Raw genomic sequence first — 21,691 nt, forward strand, 5'->3', positions numbered from 1 at the left:
AAACTGTCCACGATGTGGAGTTGCATCTTCCATTATGGATGACAGCTAGGCTAGACAGGACTTTAGGATTAATTGTTCCTAAAGCTGTCTAAGTACAGCATAGGCATAGGGAACCTGATGGAGCTGTGTCTGATTTGGAGTGGTGGAAAGAGGGAAGAGATGGGGCCTCTGACGCCGCATTTGAGAGGAGCTGTGTGAATGGCTGAGTTTTACACAGCAGCATCAGGAGACCTCTCTGAGCTCATGGCAGGTTTCACTGGGAAGCTGCAGTGCTCAGGAGGATCACTGCATCTCCTGGGCTTAATAGCCCAAAACTGGGTTTTAGCAGAGCTAGAGTGCCCCATTAAACAAATAAACAGCGACATAACACCTTCACTGGATGTAATTCTCTTTGGCACTGGTAAATTCTTTGTATACCTACAATTCAGCAACTTTTATCTGTTAGTGTTTTTTTATTTTTTCCATATGTTTGGAATGTTCTTTCTAGCCAACCTTGCCACACTGTGTGACCTCTAGTTTTAGTGATTCCAAGCTACATCATTTGTTTTAGAAATAAAAGCAAAAAGCATTGTCCTGGGTGATTAATTCAGAAGACTTAGAAAGATTCAGTCACCCACTAGTGCTTTTCATTTCTTTTCATTTTTCCCTTACAAAACTGAACTGGTGGTGTGACAAATGTCACTTCAGTGTTTTATCTGAGGGGGAAAGGATCTGAAGGTCAAGTCATGGAACTACTGAAATGTTTGAACTTGTCATGCAGGGCTGCAAGGGGAAGCAAGGGTGAAAATATCATATACATGGTACTGCCTGCTGCACAGCACCATGGCTTATTTCTGGCCTTGGCAGTATCATGATAGGTGAGAAGAAGAGTCAGGACTAAACAGGTGTGCACTTAGAGTCATTCATTACCCAGCAAACTTTAAACCATTTGTGCCTCAAAACGTCTGGCTTTAGTTTTTACCAAAGCTTACTGGCAGGGAGGCATGGTAGCTCCCAGCCCTTCAGCCTGATCAGGAAGCAGTGTGTTCATTAGTCATACAGGAACATCTGGTTGGGCTGTGCACACATGTGCTAATCCAAAAGAGTACAGTGGCAAGGAAAGCAAGCCACATCATGAGGTAAGCATGAAGATATTTAAATTTTTTTGGATTACAGGAGACTTCAGTTTTAATCTCAAGACAGTGATAAGAATTCAAGTTCAAATCAGTGTCACATTTTTACTTTAAAAGCATGATGATGATTTTCAGTAGGCTACATAGAATTTTCTTGTTTCTCGTGAACCACTTAGTTGGAGTTGCTTCCCTGTTGGCTGATAGCTGCTGCTTAATAGGACCATAAGAGACAGTGTGAGTGGGAAATGAAGTTGAATTTATTATTTCTGGTCATTCTGCTATAATTAGTACAATTCTGATAAAAAATTGGCTAATTATAAGGTGTGTGTATGCTTCTCTAAAATGAAAAGTCAATTAATGCACAAACCTGCTTGCTCAGGAACAAAAGCTGAACAAGAAGAGGAAGGAACAGCTCTAGCAGCTCTATGAGGCCATGTATAGGAGCTATCTCCTTTCAAGAGAGGGCTCTGGCACCTATATATACAAACCAATATATCATGTATTCCAGAGGCACAGAACAGCTTGTCCTGCAGCCAAAGCAGGACTATCTGCTACTTAGAGAACTTGTTGTGGAACACTAACTTTTTTTGCAGACAGGCTCATTGGAAGTCGTTTGAGGTCAACAGTGGCATGAACCTGCACACAAAGATGTGGAGCTACAGATGGCCCAGGGCAGCTTGCACAAGTGTGGCTATGCTGGACCTCATTTTCCACCACTGCAAATCAATGCACAACTTTTTCTTGCAAAAGTTGTGGGGTTTTTTTTTTGCAGAAGTATTGTTCACAAAGAGGTACTAACAGTCTCTGAGAATTAATTCCTAATCAAATATGATTTTAGTCATACAAGGGATACACCCAGCAACAAGAACAATGAAAGTAAGTAAATGGGGCTTTATTGACTCTCCCAATTGTACTTATGGTTCAGAACTGTTATCAGCAGTGCTGTTCACATCCACACCGGGGAAGTTTATTTGTACATATTAGTGTGAATTACTGGGATGGTAAAGCACATACTGGAAGATATGTTAGGATTTGAACTCAGGTTTGAAAGATATATTTTTATTTAGCGAGCTTGAAAGATTTCTGTTTCCTTGTCCCTAGTATTTGCACATTTGACAAGAAGAAATGACCATATTTTCTTATATTTCTGTCTATAATATATGGAATAATATATATTTACATATATTTAATATATTTCCTTTAAACATTATATTTCTATATTATGCATAATTATAGGTAATTTATATATATTATATAAAAATAAAATTATTTTCTTGCCAATAAGAAATTATTTTCTTACTCTTACATGAAACAAAATTCCATGTACACCAGAAAGTCTAACTTTTGGTGATGAGATGCAAAGACAAGTAACCATTGTGGCTGTTTCAAACAATAGCTAATACACTGTTACCTCTTCATGACAAAACTGACAGATGTATATCACAAGAAGATAAATCAGAGGCAGTTTTGGCATGACACAGGGCTGTCAATGTGATCCTAAAAGGAAGAATCCTAGTGGGATTTAACCAAGAGAACAATATTACAATGAATGCTCATATTTAGAAGTATATGGGCAAAATGATGCACAGTAGCAGTTTATTTTTCAAGTTATTTGTTCAATTTGCCTTTTACAGTAATGTTCTTGATTCCTTTTTTTTTTTGTTTCCCTAAGCAGGCTGATTCAACTGAGACTCTGCACAGAGAAGATAGGTTATTCCTTCATATTAATTGCCTGTGCCTGCAATGACAGGTTAAATCTGGCATCCTGAACACTCCTTTTTTCCAAGGACAAAGCCTTCCCTCTCCCTGGGCCCTATATATAGAGACCAATTTCTAGGGAATGATGCTGGGGAACTCCAGTGAGCAATGCTAGTGAATCTCTCAGCATCTTTGTTGGAATGGGGAAGGGAATTCCCCAAGTGCTCAGTCATTTGGGGAAAGATCTTGATATGCATGTCATTGTCTTGATGCAGTTCTGCAAAAATAGTGAATTTCAAAAACAAGACTGCAAATTAAGGAAGAACTTTCACCATCCATAATGAAACAGATCGGGATTCAGAAATCCTACCCCTTTCACACCCTTGCAACATACCCAGAACTGAACATCCAGGTCAGCTGCACAGACGAAAATAAAAACTTGCTTCACTGATTGGGCTCTCAGCCCATAACTCCCTCCCATCACAGCTGTGCATAGAAGTTACTGGGGCTGTAGCTCTCTCTCCTGCTTCATAAACACACGTGCTGGAGGCTTGCAATGTCCCACTTAAAGATCTTTTGCAATACCAAAGAAAGAGGTCTGCAGAAGGATTAATTAGGCAGAACTTCAGTTTCTTGTCTAGAAGCAGGAGACTAAATCTTTAGTGATTTATGAACCTTAGACCTCGTAAGAGCTAACAACTGCAAAAGGCTGAGGAAGGCCACTTTCCATATGATAGGCTAAGAAATCATTGTCACTTTGTTCCAAAACCCAAAAAATTGCATGGCAAAAATCTACCCTATTCCACAAAGAGGAGATGAAGTCAGCTACTGCAAATAGATGCTGATGCTATAAGGCTGCACATTTTGAAGAAGATAAAAGGTCAGCAATACATTTTAAGGGTTTCTTATCCTGCCCCATCAGTTTTATTCATATAGATGAGTAAAATGTAAAGAAGCTGTAGTTTATAATAGTAGACACAAAAGGAAATTCTGGTCCCTTTAAGACAACCACTGCTGGATAACCCCCTGTGATGAAATCAAGACCTACTCCCACTCTGCAGCTACATCTTGAGGAGTCTGTTTCTCACATGAGAAATAATCAATATGGAATATGCCTTGCCTCTTATGATTCCATGATCTCCTTTTCTTCACAATTAGATGAGGCTATATTAGGTCCTTATAGGAAAAATAAAATAAATCAGATGCAATGGAAAATTACTTATTTATGCCCTTCAAAAGTATTTTATGATGACATTGTTTTGCCAAGGTTTTGAATCACAAGGTTAACTAAGGACTAGTTTAACAGGATCACATGTTCCTAAAGTTTTGGGGGTTTTGTCTTTTTAAAGGAAGTCGTGCTGTTGTGAGGACAACTTACATAACAAGGTCTGAAGCAATAAGTGACATTTATATCTGGAAGCAGAAGCAAACCCTAGTACTGTTTTTCTCAGACTTTGTTTGTTGAGTCCATTTACAATCTTGTGACTTTCAGACTTAGCATCTGTTTTGGAATCCATTTCCAAAATGTCACAGTGTCTTCTGCTTTGATTTCTTCCCTTGTTTAATGTCAGTGTGGTGACTTTCAGATATATCTTTAAAGAGATAAACTAGTTCATAAAACCCTGTTGCCATGAGGCAGCTGCCATTAATGACTAAACCTCTACTACCTGACACCTATCAAGTAGATATTGTATTTTGTGTCATGGTATCTCATAAGCACTAGCAATATGATATAATATTTTCTCCTCTGATCTACAAAGTATTCTCCCTCTGGGCTTTGAATAATAAATCTTCTTGCTATTATCATCACTATAGGATGCCCCAGCATAAAACAATCTGTTCTTCTGGGATATTATAGAGCTCCCATTAGACAACTCCTGTTTCAAGACCCCATAATTCATTGGCTGAATGCTTGTAAATGTCACCTAGTTATAACTCCTGTAGGAGCAAGTACTATCGTGTGCTTTTTGGCACTGCATACCTTGTCTGATGAGACAGAGACAGATTCTTTGCTGGTTGTTTTCCTTCGGGGCTACAAGTGTGTCATTTAAGCTATAAACTACCATCACTACGGAACTTTTCTTTTCCTGTGCACATCCCTGGACAGGCTGCTCTAGAAATAATAAAAAGTATCAATCCAAATACTGTAGACAAAACACAAATTGATTTTAATGGGATTTTTGCCTCTTTAATCATCGTTAAATAGTTTGCCATCTAGCTGCAATAGTAAAGTAAAAACTTTACTATTTACACTAAAACGTGTGCATATTTCTCCATAGTTCCATTTCTGCCAAGTCATTGCACAGGCTTGCTGCTAGAATTATTATTCTTGTGAAGGGGATGCTAAAACCCCATAGTTGAACACTGCTCTGGGCTATGTATCAGCTAAATGATGGCAGCTGGGATTCAGAAACTGCCATGTAAGAAACTTGCTCTCTTGGCCCAGAGGTAATGTGACTTCATCTTTATCCTCACATCACACATGCAGAACTTAGAGGCTTGCAAGCAGCTGCTGCGACACATCTGAATTCTGCAATGTGTGAAAAACGTAGTTGTAAAAGACTCCAAAAAATCTGAACACCTGGATTGTAAACACTCCATTCATCAGTATAGACTGGGTTTCATCCTTGGCAAAATAAAAGCTATGATGCAGTTTGATCCACTAAACTTTTAGACTGTGGAACAGGTTTTATCAGACATTGAAGTGATTTAACTAATCCAGGGACTAGATTTAATATTCATCCCACAAAATAACCTAACTGTGAACTGAAGGAATCAAAATCAGATTGAGAAAAGCAGTAAGAATTTGCTAAATTTCAATAATAAAGTGGTTACTTAATCAGAAAACTCTTTAGAAAAAGGTACTAACTCCATTTCCCTATTAGAAGTCTCAATTTACACTTCATTTTGAAATAATAATTTTAAATTTTCACACTACTTTTTAAACATTTTTAATTTTTCCAGATTTGCCAGAGGATAGAAAAAGCGAAGGACTGCAGGAAAAAAACCCAAACATTTATCTTGTTCTTTTTTCTGTGCTTTCTTCTGTGAGAGTTTGAATAAAATCAAAAACCAAAAGCAAAAAATTCCTGGGGTAGAGTCACAAAATCTTTTTCTAAGAACAAGGAGGTGTCTAAACAACAGTGTTGGCCACTTTGTTGCATATCATTCAACCCCCTGTCTCAGGTGTGTTTTACAACATTTCTTGTCCCCCCCTTGCCCATGTCTGGTGTTTGCCTGGTGCTCAGAGATCCCTCCCAGGCCTTCCCTTTGAGGCTGGGCAGCCAAGGGGGCTGGCTCAGGGGCTGGAGCAGGAAACCTCTCTGCCTTCATTCCTGACATGGATGTGATTCAGTACTAGGAGTGAACAAAGACCTCAGAAGTATTTTAATGCTTGTTCAAAAAGCTGTTACAGTGACATGCTGAGTTCCTTTCATCTGCAGTCTTTGTGTGTGACTATTTGCAAACACTTGACTGTAGAGTAAGGCACGTTTTACACCATTGTGTAGGTTTATTGTATTTTAGAGAAGAATCCAATATTGTAAATTTTCAATATTAATGAAAAAATGGGGGTTTTTCTTCTTGGGTCAATTTGATAGTCACAAAAGAGAATGGATTCCTAATGAGAGGTGTAGATCCAGCACCTTATAATCTAAATATTCTGGAGACATTAGAGATTTTATTATAATTTTCAATATTTAAAAAAATGAAATTTAAAAAAAATCTTAGCCAGAAAAGCTTTTCTGTATAGGAGAATTGGATCACAAAGTGAACTCTGACTTCAGGGAACATGGTGTCATCCTCAATAAACATGGCTTGGATTTCAGTTTTTAATGAAATATGCAAACAGGTAATATACTTGGAGTAGGACCGGAAAGAGTGACTCTGTTATTGTAAATAAATTTGCCTCAATGAAGTTTTTCACTGGCTGAAATGTTCAGTGACATTTTATTTATTTCAAGGCTTTACACGCGTTAGTTTATCTGCACTCTGTAAAATTTAAAATTGTCCCTTAGAATGAAAGCTGTGATGATCCTTTTATTGAAAGATTTGGTTTGAAATTACAAGACACACTACCCTAAAATTACTGGCATGCCCGTTTTGGATTCATTCCAGAAATATTTGAGCCCTCCCACCAAAAATTGTATGAAGAGTTACATGCACCCAGCTGCAGGCCCTGAGGGAAAGGGCACATATTGTAAAGAATCCTGCTGGGGGGCAGCTCCTGCTAATTTGCCCATTTTGCTCATAGTCAGTAACCTGCCTCTGCACTGTGGTCCAAATGAAAACCTGATGCCACAAGAAATACTTGTGTCCCTTGGTAAGCCAGAGCTCTCGGCTGAGCTGGTTAACCAGCAGAGATGAGGATTTAGAGAGGAAGATGTGATGGGCAGCTGGGAGACAGCAGTTTAGTGATATCTTAACCTGGATCAAGAGCAGCTGATGGTTTGTCAGACCAAAGCCCACGTACCTGCCCCTGCAGTCTGCAGCACCAGCTATGGCTCATCCCTGGCTTGTCATTCCATTTGTTACTGGAAGATAAACACATTAGCTTGGTGTTTCTGCTCAGATTATCATCAGCAAAAAGGTAATATATTTAAATTATTGTCAGTCTTCATTTTCGTAATGCACAGAGATGAACTGCAAACTCCTCACAGAAGGATGTTTTGTGCAGGTTTACAGAGGTATCACAATGCAAATCTACATTTACTTAACAAATTTTATTTTCCACCTACATTAGCTAGTGACTACTTTAATGCTTTCTTAAATTCTGGAATAAAATTACATGGGAACTTATACAAATATGAAAATATGTATGATGTTATGGTCAGACTGTACATATTTTTAAGCTAAAGATACTGCAATAGAATTGGTCAATATAGAGAATTTATCCTCTGTGGCAAATTTCTGCTTTAACTTTTTAAGCTGAATTGAAAGGATGACTTAATTTTTTGTTGTTGCCCATGAAGTAAGAAGTCAATAAATTATTATTTTAAAATTTCAAGCACATCTTTTTCAATTATTTAATCTCATAAAGTAAAGATGTTTGTTTGGAATAGCTTCAACTTCATTCATAACCTATAAAGCCCAAATGAAGCACACTGATTTTCTTCAAAGCATTGATTCTTTCCATTGTTTTCTTATAAAAGTCAACATATTCCTGTGGAAAATTATTCAATTTCACTGCATATTTTCTGTAATAAAAATATGCAGTTCAGAAAAATTTCAGTCAACCCTAGATTCAGATTAATGTTTAATTTTGTATAGGAATACAAGCCTTTCTTCTGTAAAGGAGTTCTGGACAGCTGGGGACAAAAAAGCTGTGGGAGCACAGGGGCAGTGTTGGCAGTCCATGTGTAGGGAGGGTGGATGAGTGGACCAGAGCCAGTACAGGTGAGAAGGTACCAGGTATGGACACAGGAGAGCAAAGGTGAAGTTTTCTGTGCAATCTCCTTCTCAAAAGTTGGAGAGCCAGGCAGAGAGCTCCAGAGACAAGAGAAAAGACAACCCAGAATAAAATTAACCACAAAAGTACTAAAGGTGCCATTTGGCCTGACTCTCTACTGACTCATGGCAGCAAGGATGCCTGTTCCCTTGGTCAGCTACAGCAGGTGTGGCAGATGAGGCTTTGTGTTGCTCAAGCCTCCCATTCTCTGTGATCTCCTCTCTCGACCGAAAGCCATGCATTACGTACCAGCTAGGTGAGGATACAACCTTTCTGGTGGATCCTTTGTGTGTAATACCCATGAAATGCATTTTTCTTGTGAGTTGTTTACTTTCCATCCCCATCTGACTGCCTCTGTCATTGTGGGGAAACAACAAAGGGTGCCTTTCCACCAACTCAGGACAGGAAAGTCAAAGGCTCAAAACCTGATGCAAGCCACATCAGTCCATCACTCATCATGCTAATATAAAGCATGATCTAACTGTGTAATGGAACTTTCCCATGAAAAGAGGAAAGGAACCAGAATGAAGCATGAATAGAGAAGCATAAACAGGAGTCAGGAGAAGGACCTAGGGCTTATATCTTGGGGTGGTCATAGTGGTGATTATCACTGTGACAGAAAGGGCACAGAACCCCATGGCAGAGCTTTGTGAGTCATTCTTTTCTCTGCTATCTATTGTCATTTCAGCACTCTGGTCTCAGAGGAAATATGGTAGTCATTGTCCTTCAAAAGTTTTTTTTATTTAATTAACTCTTAATGAGAATATTTATATTAAACCCCCCTGTGCTTAACAACTGAAATGATTCCTTTGTTGCCTCATTAAGCCTCTTCCCCGGATTAAATGTTGATGTTTATGAAGTGCCATGAGAACTCTCTTCTGTTCACAGTTGGACTTGATGATCTTAAAGGTCTTTTAACTTAAATGATTCTGTGATCTGTGCTTGTGAAGCACAGTAGTGGTAGCAGCTTTTTGGCATCAGTCAGTCTCCTAGCCTTCTCCTCAGAAGTATTTAGAAAAAAAAATCACTTTGATGGATTGATCCTGGCTGACATCAGATGCCCAACAAAACCACTCTATCACTCCCCTACTCAGATGGACGAGGAGAGAAAATGGAACACAAGGCTCATGGGTTGGGATGACAACAGGCAGAGCTCACTCACCCATTACCATCATAAGCAAAACAGACTCAGCTTGGGGGAAATTAATTTAATTCATTACCAATTGAAAGCAGAATAGAGTAGTGATAAATAAACACAGATATTAAAATCACCTTTCCCCCATGCCTCCATGTTCAACTTCACTTCTGATTTCTCTACCTCCTCCCCTGAGTTGTGCAGGCAAATGCAGAGTGGGGGTTTGCAGTCAGCTCATCACACGTTGTCTCTGCCTCTCCTTCCTGCTCTTCTGCTTCAGTGTGAGGTCATTCCCATGAGAGTGAGTCTTCCATGGACTTCTCCATGGAGTCTTCTTTAGACTTCTCCAACCTGAGTCCTTCCCAGGGGCTGCAGTTCTTCAGAAACTGTTCCAGCATAGGTCCCTCTCTGTCTCTGCACACAGCCAAAATCCCATTCCAGCATGCGCTTCCCAGAGGGTCACAGCCTCCTTTGGGCATCCACCTGATCTGGCATGGGGCTGCTCCATGGGCTGCAGGTGGATCTCTGCTCCACCGTGGACCTCCATGGGCTTCAGGGCAATCTCAGCTTCCTCATGGTCTGCACCACGGGCTGCAGGGCACTCTCAGCTTTGGTGAGTGGAGCACCTCCTGCCCCTCCTTCTGCACTGACTTTGGTGTCTGCAGAGCTGCTCCTCTCCATCTGCACGCCCCTCTCCAGGTGTGCTGTGCAGGAGGGTTTTTCCCCCTTCTTAAACACATGATCCCAGATCAGCACAGGCACAGTGACCAATGGGCTTGGTCTTGGCTGCTGGTGGGTTTGTCCTGGAGCCAGTGGCATTGGCTCTGTCAGACACAGAGGAAGAGGAAGCTTCTGGAATCTTCTCACAGAAGCCACCTCTGTAGCCCCCCCACATAATCAAAAGCTTATCACACAGCCAAAATATAAGCATGTAGCTTACCAAACTGATTTTAATGACAATGCAGTCCTTCAGAGTTAAAAATGCCATAACAGTTCATATATCCTCAAATTTGCATCTATAGAGAAATCACCATCTTCTATATTTGGTGTAATTATTCTGTGAACTATTCAGATCAGTCACACAGTTACAGTGAAACAGTCCATGAACAGTTCATAAAAACCATGTCTGAACTGAAAAATCACTCTTTGAGTGTTTTACATCTATCCATATTTCGGTGATTTTAGTTTTTATTTGCCTTCTTGTGTCTTTGAATAGCCTCTTATTTTAAGAAACAAAAATACTCCTTTTGAAATAACATAAGCCAGTATATTTTTCAAACTTTGGTGGTGCCAGATGCACCATGCTTCTAATGCCACTCTCTATCAGATGATAGCTGAAACTGAGTTCAGCAAAGCCAGAAATGAAAACTCAAATCCTACTCAAGTCACTAGGGCACAGTAACTGCAGCATGAGCTCAGTGCTCTGCTGAATTGGGATCCATGGTGTGAAAGGCTACACTGAACTTTTCACAGGAATGCTGAAGCTAGCCCAAGCTGCCCATACTGTCAGATCAGCCCTGGGTCTGTGGAGGAGCGTGTCCCCTCCACATTCTTGGTGCAGGGTGGTTCTGACATTAGTCCAGTATGTGAGCCAGAAATTCCCCACTCAAAACCACAGGACACTAGGTTCCCAGAAAAAGGAGATGTGGCCAGTCCCATGAATCTTCTCCCCTCAGGGGAGAAGCTGTTTGTAGGTGTTGGTCACAATTCCTGTGGCAAACTAAGGCATTAGCTCAGGAGCTTTCTGACTCTGAGACTTTTATCTGTAGGATCCCAGTAAGTGTACTGAAAATTTGCAGGGCTCTGTGGCCTGGGGAGAGGCCACAGCTGCAGTTAGTCATTGTACGTATGTAAGTTAATCATGAGATCTTACTGTTTGAAGCAGACCAGAACCCATTCTGCCAGCCTCATTCTTTATTACAGAGGCCATGTGAAAAAACACTCTTTTAAGGTGAGGAACATCCCTGGACTTTAATTTTTCTCTTACCACCTCTTTAAACAGAATAGTTTATTACCTCCAGTTAAAGGGAAAAATAGAATTACCTGATGTCCACAGCAGTTTTATTCTACCTGTCAGGCCATTGTGACATATAACTAATAGGATGGGTGTTGGCAAATAAACACAATACTGATAAACGTTCTTGCAGTTGTACTGGAGATGTTGCTCTGTGTTGTGCTCCTGAAGACAGAATGTGCACCAGCAGAAGTCTGAAGGTTAATGAAGAAATATGAGGAGACAAGGAGACTTGTCAGCAGCTGCTGTTTGTACAAACCTTCATAAAGGGAACATTTCCATCTTTATGCACACACAGCTCCATTAAAAGCAATCATTGTTAAAAGCAATTACATTTATTTTATTAGCACTGAGGCATGAGATTGCTCTGCTCCAGAGTCTGGCTTTTGGAATGGGGTGGTTTGAGGGGAGCCTTAGGCATGTGCTCCAGGCTTGCTTTTGCTCTCACCCTAATATCACCCTAATATCACCCTGGTGCCTCTGAGGGGGCACTTCAGTACGTTGCAGGGAGTTCCCTGAAGCACCACACCATCTGTTTGCCAGCGTGGTCCTGGCAGCTTCCGAGCCTACAGCCCACACTCAACCACATTTGGTAGAGGCGCCAGGGACAGTAAGGTGCCACTTGTGTCACGTGTAAAGGAATGCCCAGATGAGAAGGGAGACTTTGTCACTGTTGAAAGGGAAAAAGGCCACATCTCTCCCTTCCCCTTCCTGGGAAGTGAGCTGCTGGCAGCCCCACTGACACATTGGCTCAATTAACACCTTGCTCAGTTGCCCCAGGCTGCCTTCCACCCAGCCACTGACCACTGTGGGGTCAGTGGTGAGCACTTGGAGGTGCTGGTGAAGGACTGAAAAGGAGGTGAAGGAGAGCTAGAAGCATTACTGTGCAAATGTTTAGGGGAAGGGACACTCCAGGCTTGGGCTGATGAGGTCCTGGATGAACACCAGCTTTCAGTAGAAGCTGGGACCACAGGTTGCCAGGTCACTTCCAGCCTGGGGCTCTAGAACAGACTTCTTTGAATGCTTGGCAGAAGGTAGATGCTCTAGAAAACCTGAAAGGAAACACAACTTTGTGGTGGAGGGGTTGGCAGAGGCTGGTGGGGTTGACAGAGGCTGGTGCTGTGGCAGTGGGGTGGAGGTGGGAGGTGACATGCAAATTCATAAGGAGACAGGCTTTGTTAGTTCTCAAAGCAGAGCAGCTTAAGAGGAGAAAATGAACATTCATTAGTCTAATTTCAAACTAACAGCTGGTGCCAGACATGATTAAACTCACACTGTGAAAGGCAATGAAGCCAAAAGTACACATCACCTTTTCCACAATTGGTGTTCAAAACCTGGAATTCAGGCAGTCTCACTCACATGTCCCCTCCTTCCACATGCAGTGTACCCTGGCTTCTGGGAAACTATTGTTCTTCTCAATTCCCCAAAGGGCACATCTATTTGTCAAGATTTTTAGCACATTTTAATAATTCACACTGTGAATTATAATTATGGCTATTAATCCAAGGAATATAAGTGGAGAAAACTACTGTGCCTTGCTGGGTTGTTTAATCTCAAATTATAATAGATATATTTAAAAAATCTTTTTAAATTGTAAATAGTAAATCTTAAATAGTAAATAGTAAATCTTCTGAATTTGACCTTTATAGTTGTGAGTTTCTTTCTTTAATGTATGTTCTGAAACTGCACACATAGCATGTTTTTGTTCTTGTCTATCTAAAGATCTATTCCCATGGACTTTGAGCAACATCAGCTTCTTGCTTAGTGTCTGTCAGTCTTTTAAAGAAAATTTACAGTTTTGCAGAACAAGCATACTTGCTCTCATTGCCTAATGTTAGTCATATCTTACTACTGATATTAGTTATTCAAATGGTGCATTACATTTACGCAAATTCTTCATGGTCATAACATTTTTGGAAAACATCAGGAGGCTTCACAGATGTTCAAATGAATAAAAAGAAACTAGGACAGGTCAACAGTGTGAAGAAAGATGTCACAGAACTGCATGCCTAATCCTCAAACATGTGCTATTCTGCAGTTTAAGCCATCCAATCTACAGCACCAGAAGAAATAAACACAGCATTCAGGGAAAAATAGGTTTCTTATTGAGAGCAGGCTATGGCATATATTGCCACTCTTCTTCCTCATTTGGTCAGATTGTTTTTAATGCTGAACACAAACATGTCCCTTTTCAAAACCATGGCATTTGGGTCATTCAGGTGTGATCTGGAATGAAATAATAACTTTTAGCAGCTTGTTATGTACTAACATTAGCTCATTTTGTAGCTACATTATCTACACGTACTCTAGGCTCTGAAAGAGATTTCTAAAGAATAAAATAAACAAGGAGCTATTAATTATAGCTGTGCCTGTACAGCAGAAAGACCATAGGTTCAGAATACCAAAATAGGGGCTTGGGTATTTTCTAAGAATCAAGCTTTCAGCCATGGCATGGGGAACTGTGAACACACACCCACAGGATGCCCAGTAGATATCTAGGAGCTGCACTGATGGAGGATGCTGAATTGCAGGAGATTTATATCCTCATTTATCCAGAATTTCTTTGGTAGCTGAGTAGAGCTCCCATTTTGGCTCCATAGACAGCCCTGAAATAATGCAGGCAGAAGCGCTGGGTTTTTTCTTGCAGAGTTTTGCTGTTGAATTGGACGGAGCCTGTGTCTGATCATCTGTACCTGGATCATCTGCATTGGAAGGCAGCTATTATGAAATCCTCTGAGGTTGATTTAGGGAGCTCCAGCTATAAGTCTTGTTCCACTTTTACTGCTTGATTTTTGCTGCAAAACATTTTCTTACTGTGCTGGTTTTGGCTTGGACAGAATTAATTTTCTTCACAGTAGCTGTGCATGGCTGTGGTTTGGATTTTTGCTGTAAATGGTGTTGGTATCTCAGAGATGTTTTCATTACTGCCCAGCAGCGCTCACACAGAGCCAAGGCCTTTTCTGCCTCTCACCCCACTCCACCAGCAAGGACACTGGGGTGCACATGGAGTCAGGAGGGGACACAGCTGGGACAGCCAACCCCAGCTGACCACAGGGATATTCCAAACCATAAGGGATCATGCTCAGCATGGAGAGCTGGAGGAAGGAGGAGCAAGGAGTCTGAAGTGATGGTGTTCATCTTCCAAAGTAACCTACCCATGTGATGGAGCCCTGCTTTCCTGGGGATGGCTGAACACCTGCCTGCCCATGGGAAGCAGGGAAAGAATTCCTTGTTTTTCTTTGCTCATGTACACAGCTTTGTTTTCCCCTTCAAATGTGTGTATCTCAAGCCGTGAGTTTTGTCACTGTTCTGATTCTCTCCCCCATCCCAGCATCTGCCCCAGGCTGTGTCAGCAGCTGGGGTTAAAGCACACACTCACATAACAGGTGACATTTCCCAGAGCTTAAATCTCAGCATGTTTACACAACTAAACACGTTTTTTGAATCAACTGCCAAACTTAAGAAAGAAAGCAACAACAAAAAATTGTCTGGATGGAAATCAAATGGATGTTTATCTCTGATAAAACAAGCAGGCTAACAAACAGGAACATTTTGAACCAATTCAAATGTTCAGCTTTTCCTGCAGATTAATTGCAAAATGAGAAACTATTTTAAAGCCATATAAACAGCATATAAATATGCCTTTCTGAAGGCATTGAAATAATTTATTTACTTTTCCAACATGAAACAATTAATTAAAATATCAAATATTTCATTATTCTTATAATTCTGTCCTCTTTGGTTTAACTGGAGCACATTGCCAAATTCACCTTCAAATTTGACATTTCTGCCCAAAACCCTACCTTCTTACCATATAAAATTTAATTTTTCAACTAGGTTTGATTAATGGTCTGAGAGGATAATAAATTGCTCAGCATTATGTAAGAAGACAAAGCACAACAGTAACACCATGTAGGTGCTTCCTCTCCAGTTCCAGCAGATGCATGCAAAGAACAGCTGGATTTTCTTGTATTCCTGCTATTTTCCACATGATCTGTTCTTGCACCCTGAAATGCAAGTCACTGTGCACCGTTGACTGTAGGCAGGCAACAAATAGGAATGCAAGTCTCTCACAGCTCAGCAAAATACATGATAAAGTGAGAAAATAGAAGATTCTTAACCATCAACACATTTCCATTTGACTCAAATAGGACAAAAAAATTATTTTTCACATGACAAACTGAGCCAAGTGTAATTTTATGTCACTTGTGATACAGGATGTAAAGATTGTTATCTTTTCATGTGAAAGTAAGAGAAAAGAGACAGATAAAATATTCCAAGGTCGGAATTGCAAAGCAAACTCTTTTTCTTGTAGAAACATTAATAGAACTACGATAAGACCAAAGTTTCATTGCAAGGTTTCTTGTACTTAAAGACTCCTGATATTTTTTTAACATGCTATCCATCAAAATTCACAGTGAATGAGGCAAGATTCCCAGCTACTGCTGGAGGGGACAGTGACAGAGGCCTGATGATTCCTTGTCAATGCTTCAGAAACCCATGACTGAGTGGAATGGATGACAGGAATAACCTCTCATCATTTCAGGAAAGAGCCTTTAGGAAAGATCTTCCTCATCTGACTTCTCTGAGTCTCTGCTGATTTGTGCCTGATGGGAAACAGTTCTTGTGTCATGTGAAGTCCTTGCAATGATCAGAAGAGGTTTGCAGCTGAACTTACAAAAGAAATGGGATAAATGTTGTTTTGTCATTTTTTTCCCCTAACATTCTAGTCTTTCACCACATTGATGGCCTGGAGTTGTCTCCTTGAGCTACCACCACTATTTCTAATTTCCAGAAAGAAAAATTCTATTTTCTTTACTACTGAAAGAATTATAAAGAAATAAAGAGAAAATGGTTTGCCATTTCTGCTCTTTCCTCTGACACAAGGATGTCTAGTGAGCCATCTAAATTCAGATTAAGGTCTAGAGAGCCCACTGTACTGCAGGAGCTGTTTCTCCATGGCATTCATAGCCTAACATTATCTGTCTGTCCAAATTTGGTAAGTTTTACATTATTTACTGAATCTGACTATGAGAATATGTAATTGTCACTGAGATAAAATGAAATTATACAGATTACAAGGGAGAAAGCCCATCAGATGAAGGCATAAAAATACCCTATTCATTTCATATGGATGAATACTTCCTAGAATTTGAGGATTCTTTTCAAAAGAAAGATACTTGCAATCTCCACCTCAGTCAGGTCCTTGGCACAGACAAGGTTTTCAATGATTTCTGTATAAACATTAAAATTAAGCATTTGAGTTCATACAGCTGAGGCCAGTTTGATTCTTCATCCTATTAATCCTAATTCAGATTTACCATAACTTTCTTACCTAAAGATCTACAAAAGATTGCTAGATTGAAATTAATGTAGAATACAGCTGTTCTGAGGCTCAGGCACAAAAAGTACAATGAAATAAGTACAGCAAAGGCAGAAAAGTCAGAATGTCTATTTCTCATAATTTCCTAATACATTGAGCATTATATACACCCTGAATAGAAAATATCTTCTCCATTAATCAGATTTTTGAAAATGCCAATTCAAAAATGTAAAAAAAGAAATATTTTGACATTTAAGAATGAATAGTTCTTATTTTAAGTCAATAGGACATGGAATTGTGAAATTCTTGCTCAAACCCTTCATGTTTCCACTCCATCCTGTAGGCTGTTTTCTTCCCTGTGACTTACCTCTTGCCACTCACTGCAGCTTTCCCATAAATCCCATAGGCACCTTGACCCCTGGGATATGTGAGGCATTTATATACTAGCACTCTCAAAGGAAAATGACTCGAGGAAAACTTTTACAGAAACTGAGTATTGTATTTAAGGTGTATTTTGCCTAGAAATCCCAGGGCAGCAGAGTAACCCGAGCAGAGTAACAACTTTGCACTCCACCTACTGGCATTGCTTTGTGAGCCCTAATTACCTGTGATGCAGTCTGCAGCACAGAGCTAGTCCAGCTCATGTACAGGTTTGATTTTCAGGAAAACATTTCTTCTCTTTGAGTCGTGCTCAGATTGGTCTTTTACCCAAGCACGGGCTTTCATGAAGAGCTCTGCATTGTTCTGCAAAGGTGAACCCTGAGTGTGCCTGGCTCTCGGCAGCAGTGCAACAGGCACCCCTCGAGGACAGCAGTCAGCAGCTCTTAGGGACATTTCCTGGGGTCTGTTGGGCTGCCTGCCTGGCAGCCCTTTCCTTCAGGAAATTAATACAGTGGGGATGGACATCTCAGGAGACAAAACTTAACCTGGAAACTCTCATCCCTATTGTGTGAGGGGGTGACTCAGAGCCCCCTCATGAAATCGTATCATGCTCTAATCTAATTTAGCAGTTCCCTGACTCAGAGATTGCTGGAACAATATGTCAGAAAAACAGTAATTACTGCCCCACACCTTGTCACACAGGGTGGTTAATGATCACTGAAATTAGGAACCAGCCCAGCACCTCTTCCACTGGTAGCAATAGAGACTCCATAAATCTTTCATGTATGATAGCAAACAATCTCCATCATTAAAACCATTCTGTTACTCTTTTTTCTTTTTCATAAGCCAATTTTTCAGTAATGAAAAATTGCAATCTTGAAAAACTTCCTTTGGGAAATAATTTAAGCAACTATTTGGGCCCGACTCCTTCTTTTTTCTTACACAAGCCACCCACCCACAATTTTCCTTAATAAAGGACACCACATTAATTCATAGAAATGCAAATATTTCCTATGCCAATGTCTTTTTAACAAGAGCAACAAAAGTCTTTTGAGTAAAAACTAAACAAGAAATCAAGCCTACCCTATGCTCCAGTATTAGTAATACCACAGGTTCCTCTTTCTGAGATTTAGCAAGGGGCCTTACAGCCACAGCACAGAGTTAAGGTTGAGACCAGCAGCTGACCAAGGCATGGCTTAGTTATCAAGTGGCTCTGGAATTCAGATTGGGGAACCAGTACAGCAACCTGGAGAATGGTTAAGGGATTAAGGAAAAAAAAACCAAAAAAACCCAAAAAAACAAACAAAAAAAAAAACCAAAACAAAAAACCCACACCAAACAAAAAAAAAACCACAACCCCAATCTTGTAAATGTAATCCAAGGTGTTTAAGTTTCATTAGCACTGCTAAACATAGATTCTGGAGATTGGCTGGTGGAGATCCAGAATATTTATGTGTTGTGTGCAAGAGCTGAAGCACCTCTTCCCTCACCTCTGTGCCTAGCACACCATGTCTCCAGAAAAAAAAAAGGCAGGAATGGAAAAGAACATGCTTTATTTTTCCTGTCAGATGCAGGAGCCTTTTGCTCAGACCTCACAATCAGTGCAAGGAACAAATCCTAATGTGGAGGTTGTATTAGGGCAGTGTAGCTTGCTTTTCAGGTTCTTGTTTGCAATGACCCTCTTGGTGCTGGAGGCAGTGTGTGCTGCTCACACAGCAGCTTCCAAAGGCTGACCTGGGTCAAGCATAGATACTGAGACTGGGATGCACTGACACCTTTAGATGGGGTAGGGAAGAGTGGAATGTTTATCACAGACTGTGTACCAAAGAGGCTTTCTTGCCTCTCAGTGTGAAAAGGGAATTTTGATGAGCTGCCCAGTAAGGCTGCTGGAACCAGAAGGCTTTGGAGGTGTCTACTCTGACACCAAATGATGGTTTGACGGGACTCCACACCAGTGTGCAACAGGCCTGAAAGTTCCCTTTTCCCATGCACAGCTCACTCTGATTTACAGCTGCACTGGCAGCAGAGCAACCATGGCTGAGTGCCAGAGGAGCTGATCTGAAAAACACCTCCTGAAGCACCAGAGCATTGACCCACAGACACTTCCATGGAAGACTGTAGTAATCTACTGTTGGCAGTGGAAAGAGCAGACCTCAAGCTGAAAAATTATCTGAGAGAGGAAGTCTTCCCCTTCCTTTAGTGTATATATGAACTCTCTGGGAAAAGTAATAAGGAAATACTGAGTATTGCATTCGTAGTAGACAGGCAATATTCAGCTTCACTTGCTGTAACAGCAAATCTAGTGGGTGATGAGGAAGAGACCTCTAATCTCCAGCTACACGAGCTGGAGATTAACTTGAATGTGAATCCTCTGGGGCTCAGTTCCTGACCAAGGGAAGCCATGCTGGTAGAGTTGCTGAAAACAGCACCAGCAAGAAGTACTGAACTTCCCCCTCTGATAAATGTGGGACAGAAATCCAGCAGTATCTCTGGTTCAAGGCTGAGGCTAAGATCCCAAGAAGGTGACCATGCCAGGGAGCATTTAAATTTTATTGGCCAGGGTGAAAAAAACCCTGATACTATCTATCCAACCTTTGCAATTATTTCTACAACCTCTGGTATTTTGCAAAATGATGGGAAGATTATTTCTTGTGTTTGCAGAGTTTGCACAGGGAGAGCTCCAGCTCTTTGTTTACCACTGAGTCACCAGCTTAACATCAACTTGACCAATCCACGTGGAGCTGCAGCCAGTTAGTTCCACCTCGGCAGCAGCAGTTCCCTCTCTCTGCCAGCTAACCCCTGGCACAGAGCTCTGCAAATGCTCTTCCCACATTGCAGACACAAAGTTCCTGCTGGTTTAGGACCAGTTCTTACTGTAAAAGAAGCAGCTTATTATGGTTTTTATGTACTAATTTTCATCCAAATTGTCTCAGTGGATATTTGTTTTAACTTTACACGCTGGAGTGGCATGTGAGCTGCAGGATGTAGAAAAAAAAAGGCTAAATCAATTTCTGCTTTGAATGGATGATTTGTATATAAGAAGGGTTCAACTGAGAAACAGAAATATAACCATATGGTGTATCTAACTCTGAAAGTCTCAAAAATTTAGGCCCAGGTACAAGGGAAGTGCATCTAAAATACAGCTTTCCCTTTCTAAATATTCATCATCTTCATCCTCAATTTTCATAGTAGTTCACTTACTGTTCTCTTGGAACAGAAGCTGAGCTTGTAATTATCAAATGATGCATACCCTGGCTCAGGGTAGACTGAGGCTGGAACCCCCAAGGGATGGGAGACAATTGCTCAGCACCCATTACAGTTTCACTGACACTTAGAAAAATTAGTGCAATTAGAAACTGCAAGACACAGGAAATTCTCAAGCTGACTCCAGGAATCCACAGAGGCTAATTTTAATCTTCATGAATGCAGATTTTCCTGCAGAACAGAAATCTGGGAGCAGATGCTGCCCTAGAGAGCTCAAATATTTTTCTTGGAAGAAACCCTATGCTCCTGTGAAATAGTTAGCAGGGGTCTGATCTGTCTCTCCTTTCTTTAAACATCCTAGTGTTTACAGCAACATCACAACGTTAAGTATTACTGTACCAAATCCACATGTCCAAGTCATGAAAAACTTCTATGAAGGCAACAGGAATTCGTCTCTGGATAAGGCAAGCTGCAGCTTGCTCCAGATGGATGTAACCAGAGCCAAAGTTTACTCTCAGTTGCACTGGCACGAGCATGACAAAACTCTATAAAGCTCCAGATTTACAGTGGACTGACTGACAGCAAGACATGTCCCTAGATACTGAAACATACCCAAAGGAATCAGCTCGTTGGAACATCTCATTGGAAATGGCCAGTAGCACACCTTGCCTTTTGATCTTTCACTCCAGCTGTCACTTCTGTTTGGCTTTTAACTGTTGGAAGTCCAGATTTTCCCTTTCCTATACGAATACCTAACAATTTTTGCTCTACTAACACACCATCTTCCTTATTCAGGATACCTAAGAAAAGGAAAACTATATATAGCAATAACTTCTTATTGTGCATGCTAGAAAGCAAAAGTTTAACCCCCCCCCAGGCATTTCCCATGCACTCCCACTTCACTTATTGCAGTTCTACTTCACACATCCCTGTTCCCATCCTTCCTGGATGAGGATTACAGGTCCCAGTCATGCACTCACAGTTCCTTAACAGGGGCTTTTTGCAGGGGCTTGTGGAATTGACACAGGGACCATCCCAGGAGGCATTCAGGAGCCAGATTTGAACTCAGCCTTCAGTCATATGCCATAGATAACAGATCTCCTCCTGCCCAAAGCCAGAGGGGCTTGCTGACTCCTTCCCAGCCAAACCTCAATATAAAATGGATGTTTTCAGGGTGATTCCACTGAAATCCTACCTTTCCCTTCTGACCCTGTAGTACATCATATTACAGTATTTGGAGCAAAGGGATATCTCTCTCTCCAGCAAGGTGTAAGTGTACATCATTAGTTCAAGTGCTGGTACAGGTGATGCCAGAAGGTGCTCCCACCATGACACGCTGTAATGAAAGCCTGCATCTCACCCACAGCAGCTACTGCAT

At 40.8% G+C, this 21,691-nt stretch overlaps 1 protein-coding gene across 1 annotated transcript in view; it reads right to left on the reverse strand.

The window, feature by feature from the left end:
* Positions 1–10,482: 10,482 nt before the first annotated feature.
* Positions 10,483–21,691, reverse strand: part of SHPRH (SNF2 histone linker PHD RING helicase) — a 67,544-nt gene continuing 56,335 nt past the window's right edge. The window contains exon 31 of the mRNA XM_064413635.1: positions 10,483–13,631. The gene's annotated coding sequence lies outside the window, so the exon portion shown is untranslated. The remainder of the gene's footprint in view (positions 13,632–21,691) is intronic.

The sequence above is a fragment of the Passer domesticus genome, chromosome 3 (genome assembly GCF_036417665.1).
Source record: "Passer domesticus isolate bPasDom1 chromosome 3, bPasDom1.hap1, whole genome shotgun sequence".
NCBI lineage: Eukaryota > Metazoa > Chordata > Aves > Passeriformes > Passeridae > Passer > Passer domesticus.